The sequence below is a fragment of the Erythrolamprus reginae genome, chromosome 1 (assembly GCF_031021105.1).
Source record: "Erythrolamprus reginae isolate rEryReg1 chromosome 1, rEryReg1.hap1, whole genome shotgun sequence".
NCBI classification, from domain to species: Eukaryota; Metazoa; Chordata; class Lepidosauria; order Squamata; family Dipsadidae; genus Erythrolamprus; species Erythrolamprus reginae.
The window spans coordinates 236526708-236538679 of NC_091950.1; positions in this window are offsets into that span (position 1 = coordinate 236526708).

Consider the following 11972-nt stretch of genomic DNA (forward strand, 5'->3'; position numbering starts at 1 on the left):
GGCCACTAACTCTCTCAACCAGTAATGGGCTGCCAAAATTTTTACTGCCACACTGTGGGTATGGCTTATTTTGTGGGTGTGGCTTGATGGTCATGGGACTGGGTAGGAGTGGCTTGCTGGCCATGTGACCAGGTGGGAGTGGCTTGAATGATCCTCATCATTCAAGTGAACTGTTAAGTCCTCAACTTACAACCTCACCAGTGTCGCTCTCTGAGGTGACAATTTGCTTCGCGTTTCCCGCACTCTCCTTCCTGGGTTGCCTTAGGCTGGGTAGCTAGGCAAACGGGTGCCAATCAGCTATTGAGATAATATGGGAGAGGAAATGGGCCCCCTGCAACTCCTGCCAGTGCTGGTCTCCTTGCCGCTTTCCAAGGAGGAGGAGGAGTAGGATGGGAGGGTGGGATGGTCAGCTAGGGTTGCGCACACAGCTTCATTTATGTTGTGAGTCGCCCCGAGGCCTCGGAGAAGGGCATCATACAAATCCAATAAATAAATAAATAAATTCCACTGGTGGAACTACGTTCCACCCCATCCTGCCAGCTGCCCACCCCGGCTGTCAACCCAAGTTAGTTGCAATGGTTGTTGTTGTGGAAAAATAGGAGGAAATAGTGCTACATAATTTAAATAGAAGTACTTCCTAATATGATTTGATTGTTTATTTGTAACCAGACTATCATTAAGTATTGTACCTTATAATTCTTGCCAAACATATCTTTTCTTTTATGTACACTGAGAGCGTAAGCACCAAGACAAATTCCTTGTGTGTTCAATCACACTTGGCCAATAAAAAAATTCTGCTCTGTTCTGTTCTGTTCTATTCTATTCTACAAATGTTTGCTGTCTTGAGTGCTCTCCCCCACCCCACTCTCTCCTAATTATATCCGTGGGAAGGATATACCTTGATAGGTAGACAAAAATGCCAAATCCAATCTAAATATCTTGCTAACTATGCGACCAACAGCAACAACAACAATATAGTAATAGTAATACAAGTAATGGGATATTAGAGAAGCAACAATTGTGCACTGGACTATCTCCAAGAAATCAATTTTACCTACAAGAGGAACTGGTGGATTCACAAAAACAGACAAAGTAATAGAAATTGAAGAAGCTAAAATGTTCTAAGAGTTCAGAATTTAAACAGACAAGGGTCTGCCACATAATGCCCTAGACCAGAGGTACGCAATCTTTTGGGGGCATGTCTCACCTAAGCATCTCTAAAATCTTGAGGTCTCCCCCTCCCATGATATATAATTCTTATTATTCAAAAAGTGAACTACTCACATGGAGGAAACCTAAAAGTCCATTACTCACCATCCTGTAAGCCCCCTCCCCCCCTCGAGTCTTCGGAGAAGGGCGGCATACAAATCTAATAAATAATAATAATAATTAACTAGGTTTAAACAAGGTTCCAATTGCCCCCATTAAAAATGAAATTGCCCCCCTGTGGGGCGTGGGGCCCACATTGGAAACCAGGGCTTAACTAGACTTAACAATTGTCATATAGGAAAGTCAAAAAAGTGTCAATAATTTGTGTGCTGCATAACTTTAACATACGTAGCAAAGCCATGGAGCTTCCATTCAAATAAGGTGATTAAGTCTAACATCCAAATTACCTATTTGCATTGTTGTGCCAAAGGACAGGCAAAAACTATGCAAGTCTCTGCCCTTCAATGAACTTTTGTTCTCTCCCAGGCCCTTCTTCCCTTGTACTTTCTAAAGCTTCCAAAGATGTGGTCATTTTGGCTCTACAAGAAGAAAGAGGATCATTCTGTTCTCATGGAAGCTGAGATTTCTTACATTTTAAAACTGGAAAACGTACACACACAACAGGCAGAAGTCCTCACATGCTAGCTTTTGGCAACAAGAGGCCCCTCTGATTTCCTTCTGTTTCAACATTGCATTTCCTTTATCTTTTTCCTCCCCATCATATCTGGCTCAGTTGCCAATTTTTAGATTCGCTGTCTAGACAGTCTTATCAGGGAGAGAAGACTTCCCTCTTCCTGCGGCATCAGATATAAAACTATTTTGCAACAGCTATTCAAGTTGGCCTGTGGGGTTAACTGTACAGAACATTCCTAGCTTTGGCCTCCTAATTTAAAAGAGGCCACACTTCAAATAGTCTCTGTAGAGAAGCCCAGGGTGCACTCAAATCCCATGTTATTAGTATATTTAAAATGCTGTTTACGTGGCATAATAATTTGGCTTGAACCCCAAGAGTTTAATTAGAAGACAGGGGAGGAGAAAGTTGTGTTCTTCCATGTAGCTCCATAAAGTATAAGTTGGATGAAGAGGCAGATAAGAAAGGCACATCTGAAGGATAGTCTGAAAGAGGAATAAACTCTGTGGACGGCAGTATTTTACTCTGGGAGACAGAGGAGCTGGTCAGTATGGGAAGCTCTCATCACATGATAATCTAAAATGTGGCCAATGACAAGGATAATTTAAGGGGATTAATTGCTCTGGTCCTAGTATTCCTTTTGAAAAACAAGACGACTAGGTAAGGATAGGATTTTATTGTACAATTTTTTAATGACTAACCAGGAGTAATGCAGAAATCCTATTTAAGAGCATAGTTCCCCCTAAGCTGAGCAGTGAGCAATCGCTCACTTAAAAATCATCATCAACTCAGAGTTTTCCAAACCTGCCCAGAAGCCGAGAGGGAAAGAGTGAGAGGGAAGGAGAGAGAGAGGAAGAGAGGAAGAGAGAGAAACAGATAGAAAAAAGAGAAGAAGGAAAAGAGAAAGAAAAAGAATGGGAGTAAGGAAGAGAGAGAAAAAATCAAAATCTAGTTTGAAACTAGCTCAACTATTTAAGTGGCATTTTGGTATTGATAGAGTTGCCCTATTATGAGCTCACTGTTATAGACACACAGTACAATATTTTATTTTGAAATTCTCTGAGGCAAAACAGGGTGGGTTTTTTGTTTGTTTGTTTGTTTGTTTGTTTATTATTTCTGTGCCGCCCAGTCCCGAAGGGACTGCCCCTCAGACCTATACTTTTCCACCCACCCACCCACCCAAAAAATTAGAGGAAACACTGTTTAAGAGAATGATATTTTTGCTCAGCCATACAATTGTACAGTTCATGCTAGGCTATTTGGCTCTCCTTGTCCATTCTAATGAATATGCATCATATTTCCATCAAAGGATTCAGATGCCTACCAGGATATTTCTTCCTAGACCAAGCAAGCTATGTAACTTAACAGTTCTGGGACACAAAGTTTCAATATACAACAGAAGTTACAAAAGTTCTAATTCTATGTGCCAGCAGCAGCAAGGTTCACAAATAAAGCAGCACTTGCTGGAGCAGACCAACTTTCACATGAAATGGTGTTCTGGGGTAGGTAAACTGAATCTTCTCCTGTGTTCTACCTTCCTTTCCCAGTTGCAGCATCTCAAGTTTATTTCTAGTCCTGCTCCAACATTAAATGTAAGCCCAGTGGGAAGAAATGTATCAAGTGGCCTGGAGTTTAAAATCAGACTTTATCCCTTTTGTTGTTGTTGTTGCTGCTGCTGTTGCTCATTGCCACTTGTATGGTTCCCTTTCTCCAGAGAATACTCAATAATAACAACAGAGTAATCAATAGTAGTAAATTATAATGCTAAATTAATAGTACCTAGTAGTAACAAGAACACTAAAATGAAATCCTCCACAGCTGTCTGGAACAAAAAAGAACCAAACCAAAAAAACAAAAGTTTGGATGATGTGACTTGAACATTTTATGAAATTGAATTGTTAAAGATAACAAATACACATCAAAAAGCAGAAAACCCCAAGGCAGAAATGCAAAAACTAAGAAGCCATCCCTTTGATATTGGAGGCATTGTCCATCAGCATTCCATAAGTAAGCCCTCCTACTTGTGTTATTTGGAAAGACCTCCACATCATTCAGGAACCCATTAATTCCATAATTCTCTAAGAGTGTAACAATCCAACACCATTTCATTTCATTTCATTCATTTCATTTATTGGATTTATATGCCGCCCCTCTCCGAAAACTCGGGGCGGCTAACAACAGTCATGAACAATGTACAGTAAAAATCCAATACTAAAAACTAACTTAAAACCCCTTAATATATAAAACCAGCATACGTACAAACATACCATACATACAGTTGTATCAGCCTAGGGGGAGAAGAAGTCTTAATTCCCCCATGCCTGGCAGCAGAGGTGGGTTTTGAGTAGCTTACGAAAGGCAAGGAGGGTAGGGGCAGTTCTAATCTCTGGGGGGAGTTGGTTCCAGAGGGCCGGGGCCGCCACAGAGAAGGCTCTTCTCCTGGGTCCCGCCAAGTGGCATTGTTTCGTTGACGGGACCCGGAGAAGACCCACTCTGTGGGACCTAACTGGCCGCTGGATTCGTGCGGCAGAAGGCGGTTCCTGAGATAATCTGGTCCGGTGCCATGAAGGGCTTTATAGGTCATAACCAACACTTTGAATTGTGACCGGAAACTGATCGGCAACCAATGCAGACTGCGGAGTGTTGGTGTGACATGGGCATATTTGGGAAAGCCCATGATTGCTCTCGCAGCTGCATTCTGCACGATCTGAAGTTTCCGAACACTTTTCAGAGGTAGCCCCATGTAGAGAGCGTTACAGTAGTCGAGCCTCGAGGTGATGAGGGCATGAGTGACTGTGAGCAGTGACTCCCGGTCCAAATAGGGTCGCAACTGATGCACCAGGCGAACCTGGGCGAACGCCCCCCTCGCCACAGCTGAAAGATGTTTCTCTAATGTGAGCTGTGGATCGAGGAGGACGCCCAAGTTGCGAACCCTCTCTGAGGGGGTCAATGTTTCTCCCCCCAGGGTAATGGACGGACAGATGGAATTGTCCTTGGGAGGCAAGACCCACAGCCACTCCGTCTTGTCTGGATTGAGTTTGAGTTTGTTGACACCCATCCAGGCCCCAACAGCCTCCAGGCACCGGCACATCACTTCCGCTGCTTCGTTGACTGGACCATTACAGACCTGGTTAGTGGCAATCACTTCCAATTTGATTAAGGGATTATCCTTCAGTGTCAAATATAATAATAATTAATAATAATAATAATGATTTATTAAATTTGTATGCCGCCCCTCTCCATAGACTCGAAGAGTCTAAATCCCACCTGCTATTTGGGTTATTCCAAGTCCCATTTATAGCAAAACAAAGCTGGCAATATGAAAGGTCTTACGGCTAAATCCATAATATATCTTGGGGAGGCAGATATCCCTGAATACCAGAGCTACTTTTTTCAAGTCATCCTCAGCAGACCACCAAAGTATCTAGAAGCATTCCATTTTGCTCTCAAGATTCATTCTTGCAGCTCTATCAGAGACAACGTTCACTAGATTAGCAACATACAAATACAACTGAAATGTTGGGCTTAGATAACTTAGAGCTACGTCACCTTCTGATCTAAATGTAGTTCATAAAATCATCTACCGCAATGTCCTATCTGTCAATGAATACTTCAGCTTCAACACATACGCACACAATAGATTCAAATTCAATGTAAACCGCTCAAAACTAGACTGCAGAAAATACAACTTCAATTACAGAATGATCAATGCCTGGAATGCACTACCTGACTCTGTGATTTCTACCCCAAACCCAAAAAACTTTAACCTTAGTCTGTCTACAGTCAATCTCTACCCTTTCCTAAGAGGTCTGTAAGGGGCATGCATAAGTGCACCATCGTTCCTACCATCCCTGTCCTACTGTCCAGATTTACCTATACATACTTTGCTTTTGTTTATGTTTAAACCATACCTGTTATCTTATACACATTTTAACAAATAAACAAACAAATAAACAAACTTTTATTCTCTTTCAACATACAAGTACAACTCATTCTCTTTTGCAAGGCCCACTTCAGGGACAAATATTTGTTGACAGAAACTTCACACACAATTTCAGCATGCTTAACTCTCCTCCATAAGACCTGCCTCAACTGCAAAAACTAGTCCCTTATGTCTCGAAGGAACAAGCTCGCTAAGGTTTTGGGTACATGTGATTTCCAATGAAAGGCAAGAGTTTTCAAAAGTCCACTAAGATGGGCACTAATGTAAATACTTCAAGTCAGTACTCCGAGGGTAATTGGGATGTAATCCTAAATTGACAGTTTTGTATTCAGTAGTGACTTTAAGCTAGGTAAAAGAACTGTTTCCATAACACTTGTTGCTTGGTCCAACTATCTGTTGTACTCTTTGGTCCATATTCTATGATGTTCTAGAGCAGGAGTATCAAACTCGTGTCATCATGGTGGCATCATGTGACGTATCATGACTTTGTACCCCTTCGCTAAACCAGGCATGGGTGTGGCCAGCGTGTGATGGATCCGGCCCATGGACCATGAGTTTGGCAGCACTATTCCAGAGGTCTCACATAATTCAAGAGCAGTCTTCAGAGGGTGCAAGTATCCTCTCTTCTCCTAAAGAAATGTTGCAAGGCACACATAGAAATGGAATTCCAAAGAACAGCAGAAGCTTTTTACCATTTAAAAAATTGTCCATAACTGGATTCAATTTTCTATGTATTATTGCAGGCAACAGTAAACTGTGGAGAACATTATTTTGCCTATTTCGGTAAGAGTGCCTCTTCTAGTCTTAGAATGTGCTGAGCTCGACATGATGACGAGAAGGTTAAATAACCAAGAAGAATCAGAATTCTTTGATGTTTGGCAAAAGGTATACATCTGGTGGGATATAAAGAAAAAGAGATGATTTTATTGTTATATTACTTTAAATATACTTGCATCTAGTAGTCATACTGTATTAGAGGGTGATTATTTACAATATAAATGTAAATTCCTTTTTTCTTCTCTTATTCTTTTTACTTTAGTTCACTTTAAGTCATAATTTAAAAATTTCTATATATGTCTTTATATACTTTAGATGTATTTTTACTTATTACCTTATAATTGATATTTCTACGTATTTTATAGATGGTGTTAAACAATATGATCTTTTCTTTTTTTCCGTCTTTCCAATGTGTGAGTGAATGGGTGTGTGTATGTATTCTACACAAAAAAAGCAGTCTTCTACTTAATAAAAACTATCTGCATAACCAACTATGAAAAAAAGATAATAAAATAAATGAAAAGCAGAAATGTCATTGATGGCTCAACTTAATTCTGTTGCTTTCAGATACAGTCTTTATCATTTTTTTTTAATTCCAGTAATTCTAAATCAGAACTGGCAAGAGATTATTTGAAAGGTAGAAATTCTGAATCAGAATTACTGGAAAGAATTTATGGCACTATAGATTTATAATTACATTTATTTAGGTTTAACTTTAATCTATGTGTGTATTTAGAGAGAAAAAGAATTTTTTTTCATTTGTTTGAGATATAATATACAAGGTTATCTGAAGAACCAGAAGCAGTAAAAATATATATGACCATTTTTTTCTTATGTATTGCCTGGGAAGAAAGAAGCCTACTATGAGTTTAGGAACAGACTTCACATTTTCTTAAGAATTGCTTTCTTTGCAAATGAAATGTTTTATTCTATAGCCAAGTCTACAAATAGATTATTAATGTTAGATGGAGGAATGGAAGATCCAGATACAGACACACTAGCAGATTAACAGAAGACACTGCCAGAAATTCATCAATGTCAGACGTAATTAATTACAACTTTCCATTGACCGATATAGCTCTGTTTATCAGACAGGGTTCCTGGAATTACAAATGCTTGCAGAGTATTCAAGCAAGGTTTTTGTTAATCCATTTGTCCGTTGTTTGTCTCTTTCAATTATGTCTATGCTCATATTAGGTTAGTTTTCAAATGTGTTAATGCTAAGTAATCTTTGGAAATCTGTAATAAGACAATTTTATTTTATTCATAGGGAACAGGAAATTTTTATTTTTATGGATTATGAGAAATTAGGCAAGTGTTTGGAGCTATCTGGATAGGTCTTCTTTTCATTCACTCTGGTGCAGGACATGATCTTATTTCTTGAAGGGTACATGATTGTCAGTATAAATTGTTATCTACAAGAAAAGGAGGCATTATTGAATCGCAGAGTTCTTGCTCTCTTCTTTGTTTTTTTAAAATAATCTTTAATTATTATATATATATATTAAAAAAGGAAAACAAGCAACAAGTAATGAAGAAAAAGAAAAGAAACAAACATAACATGAACATCTATCGTATATTATAAAGGATGTCATAGCTAAAGGCAATAAAGAAAATTTGAATAATATATTCAATACATAGTATTTGTTCATATTAGACCAAAGAAGTAAACTATAATTCTACCCTATTCTATATTTTCATAAAACTATTTATATGTATAAATCATATATAATGGAATTAGTTTCTATCCCTTTTTTAAAATATAATTTGCTCTCTTCTTTGAATATACATTCAATTAAAGATGTAAGAAAAAGAGTAGCATCTGCTACAATTTATGCTATATGTTTTATTTCTTGGGAATCATGATTAAGGAATGACAACTCTGCTAAATCAGATCAGATAGGGATGATGACTTCAATTACAGGGATGTCATATTCTAGACGAAAGTTGGGGATGGGGAATAGCAGTAGCATTTAGACTTATATACTGTTTTATAGTGCTTTACTGCCTTCTCTAACTGGTTTATAAAGTCAGCCTATTGCCCCCAACAATCTGGGTCCCCATTTTATTGACCTTAGAAGGATGGAGGGCTAAATTCAATCTTGAACTGGTCAGAATCAAACTCTTGGCAGTGAGCAGTGAATTAGTCTGCAATACTGCATTCTAACCACTGTGCCATCACAGCCTTAATAGAATGATCAGCAATGAACCAATTGCTCATTGAGGTAATAGACACTCTTCTTTGGATGTGTAAAGAGATGACCATAGAGCCATCTGTCATGTTGCTTTAATATGGATATCTGTACCAAGGATCTTTCCCAATTTGCTGAATTAAAATGCTAGCCCGTCATCTTTGAGGCAATAGAATACTATATGTGCATGAAATTGACTGACCAGTGGTTTGCTTTTAAAACTCTTTTTCATGATGCTTTATGTAATTTTTTAAGGAGACAACAGTTGTATAGCCAGGGATGAGAGAACAGGAAACATGCTCTTATCAGCCCAAGACAACCAATAGGGATGACCATAAGTTGATCCACTTTGGGTCACTTGACTTCTCCTCTGACATAACTTGTGATGAAATATAATGAATTATACATACTTGTGGCTGTGTTGCCTGATATTAACTTATAGGGCAAAGTATAGCTAGAGATGACATAATGTCTGTCTATCTTATAGTCCAGTGATGGCGAACCTATGGCATGGGTGCCACAGGCAGCACGCGGAGCCATATCTGCTGGCACCTGAGTCACTGCCCTAGCTCAACTCCCACATGCATGTGTATAGTGGCCAGCTGATTTTTGGCTCACACAGAAGCCCTGGGCAGGCATTTTTTGCTGGGTAGGGGGGTTGGGGAGGGCGTTTTTATCCTCCCCCGGCTCCAGGGAAGCCTTTGGAGCCTAGAGAAGACGAAACAGGAGTCTACTGGGCCCATCAGAGGTTGGGAAACAGGCAATTTTTGGCCTTCAGAGGGCCTCCAGGAGGGGGGAAGCTGTTTTTGCCCTCCCCAGGCATTGAATTATGGGTGTGGGCACTCACACATGCATGATAGTACGCGTTCATGCTCTTTTGGCACCTGGGGGAAAAAAGGTTCGCCATCACTTTTACAGTCTAAACTATTTGAGACATGGGTGAATGAAAAAACTTAGTTTGGTTCGTTTGGCTTCTCACTTCATTATTATTCAGGTATTTGGTTTTTGTTTTTTTTCTCATTTTGTTTGCATCATCATTATTTATTTCAGACGTTAACCAACAAGTGCTGCATTTAAAACTCAGCAGGTACCCTGGGAGATGCTTCTCCAAAATGCAGTTTAAATAAGACAACCATTTTGTCATTTAGTCCTAGTTGAGCCCAGAAAGCAATTGCACTTGAACTTTAGTTGCAAACCACTTAAGTGAAGGAGATATAAACTGTGCTCCTCAAGCAAAATAATAACCTTTTATGGCTAATGCTGATCTTAGTCAGTAGTGGGTTGCTAGCGGTACGGGATGGCGCACTGGTAGCAGCCGACAGATTGTGCAATTTGCACGTAGCCAATCCTATGAGCGCTACCATCTTTTTTCTTCATTTTTTGTATTTTTGCTCTGTGTGTATGCGCAAAAGTAAAGTCTCATGAGGGAAAGGTGCATGCAAGATTTTGGCAAAAACCACTGAAATCTTGCATGCACACACATCCCCTCATGATATTTCCATGCGTTTTTGCTTCCAGTGCATGTAAAGAAGCAAAAACACATTGGGATATGTGTGCAGAGCGTGCGCGCATGCAAGAGAACCGAAGCTGCACAAGCAGTGCAATGGTAGTGGCGGTAATGGCAATCCGCCCCTGATCTTGGTGTATTCTGGACTATAATATCCAGGTGAGTGTTTTGGCTTCCAATAACTACCCTTTAATATTTAGGCATCTTGACCTGCTTCACCCAACATTTAGAGTCTCTGTTTTGAGTGTTTTGAGAAGGTAAAGATCTTGATCTTGGCAAAGCTTATTATTAGTTTCTCCTCATTATTGTGGCTGATGAGTGATCCCAAAGCGCTTTTTAGACAAACAGAGGTCAAGGACAAAATCATTGCATCCTTTTTTATGCTTTATCATTTTAAAAAAAGGTTGCATGAAAACGTGTATGCAAAGATACATTTTAATTTGTAGTTTCTCTAGTTGAAACTGTATACAATATATTTATACATTGCACTTCAAAACCTAGAAAAATATGATCTTCAAATGAAAATTGTCCATACATTGATTTAAAAAAAATAAAGGAAATGCTGTTGTCCAGCATTGTCTCCAATAGCTACTCAGATTATAATTGCTTTTATTTTTAATATGTATTTTTCCTAACTCATCTCCCTGTGATAGGGGGATTTCCATTATTTGCCTAAGGGGATTTCCATTAATTGCCTAAGTAGAATTTTCTTATGATGTTTTTACAGTAACTGTCATAAAAAGGATTGCTTGTTTATTCTTAGTTATGTTTTCTCTCCTTATTATCTTTGAGCTTCATTTGGTGTCCTCCCTTCCTGCTTTGAATCAAGTCTCATGATAACAGTGAATTTACAAAGTCTTTCCTTGGAATATAATGGAAGCCCAAATGGAAGCCCAAAATGATACAGATTGCTTGAGATAGGCCTACATGAGACACTTGGCCTTCTGCTTTCTACTTCCCTCAATCCCAACCCACATGAAAATGTCACCTAAATGACATTGGTTTTTTTGGGGGGGGGAATGTCTATCAGGCTGAACAAGCATGGCTAAGAAATATTTGGCATAACACTTATTAATGCTGTATGATATAGTCTAAAGAAAAGACTACAAGAATGGAGCTCTGTTATTTTGTGCATGCCTTTGACTGCACACCTTTTAATCAAAATGCCAGGTGATTGCCTGGACAAGTTTACACAGTTTTCTTTGCAATTTTTTTCTGAAGTGGTTTTTCTGCTTACTATGGCTGAGAGAGAGTGACTGGCCCAAGGTCATAGAGCCAGCTTTGTGCTGTGGCAGGACTAGAACTCACAATCTCCTGGTTTTTAGCATGGTACCTTAACCATTACACAAAAACTGCCTCTGTTTGTCTTGATCTACAAATTTAGCAATGTAACTGTTGTGGTTAGCTCTGGCCCAGCTCCTGCCCCAAGGAATGTGCAGGTGGATGTGGGGGAAACATCCACATGCCGCAGGCCTGTTTTGCTCCCGATGGAATCTGCCGATGAAGCCTCCTCTGACCAAGGAAGCGTGAGTGACAGGGAAGAGGGGAGTTTGGCAGACAGTCCAGGAGGAGATCAATCATCTGTATCATCCTTGGATTCTGAACAAGAATTAATGACACATTCACGCATGCATAGAGTGATGCATAGGAGACAACAACTGAATGATTATTACAAGAGAAAATGAGGCCACCTGTGGTTGGGTGGGGCTGTTG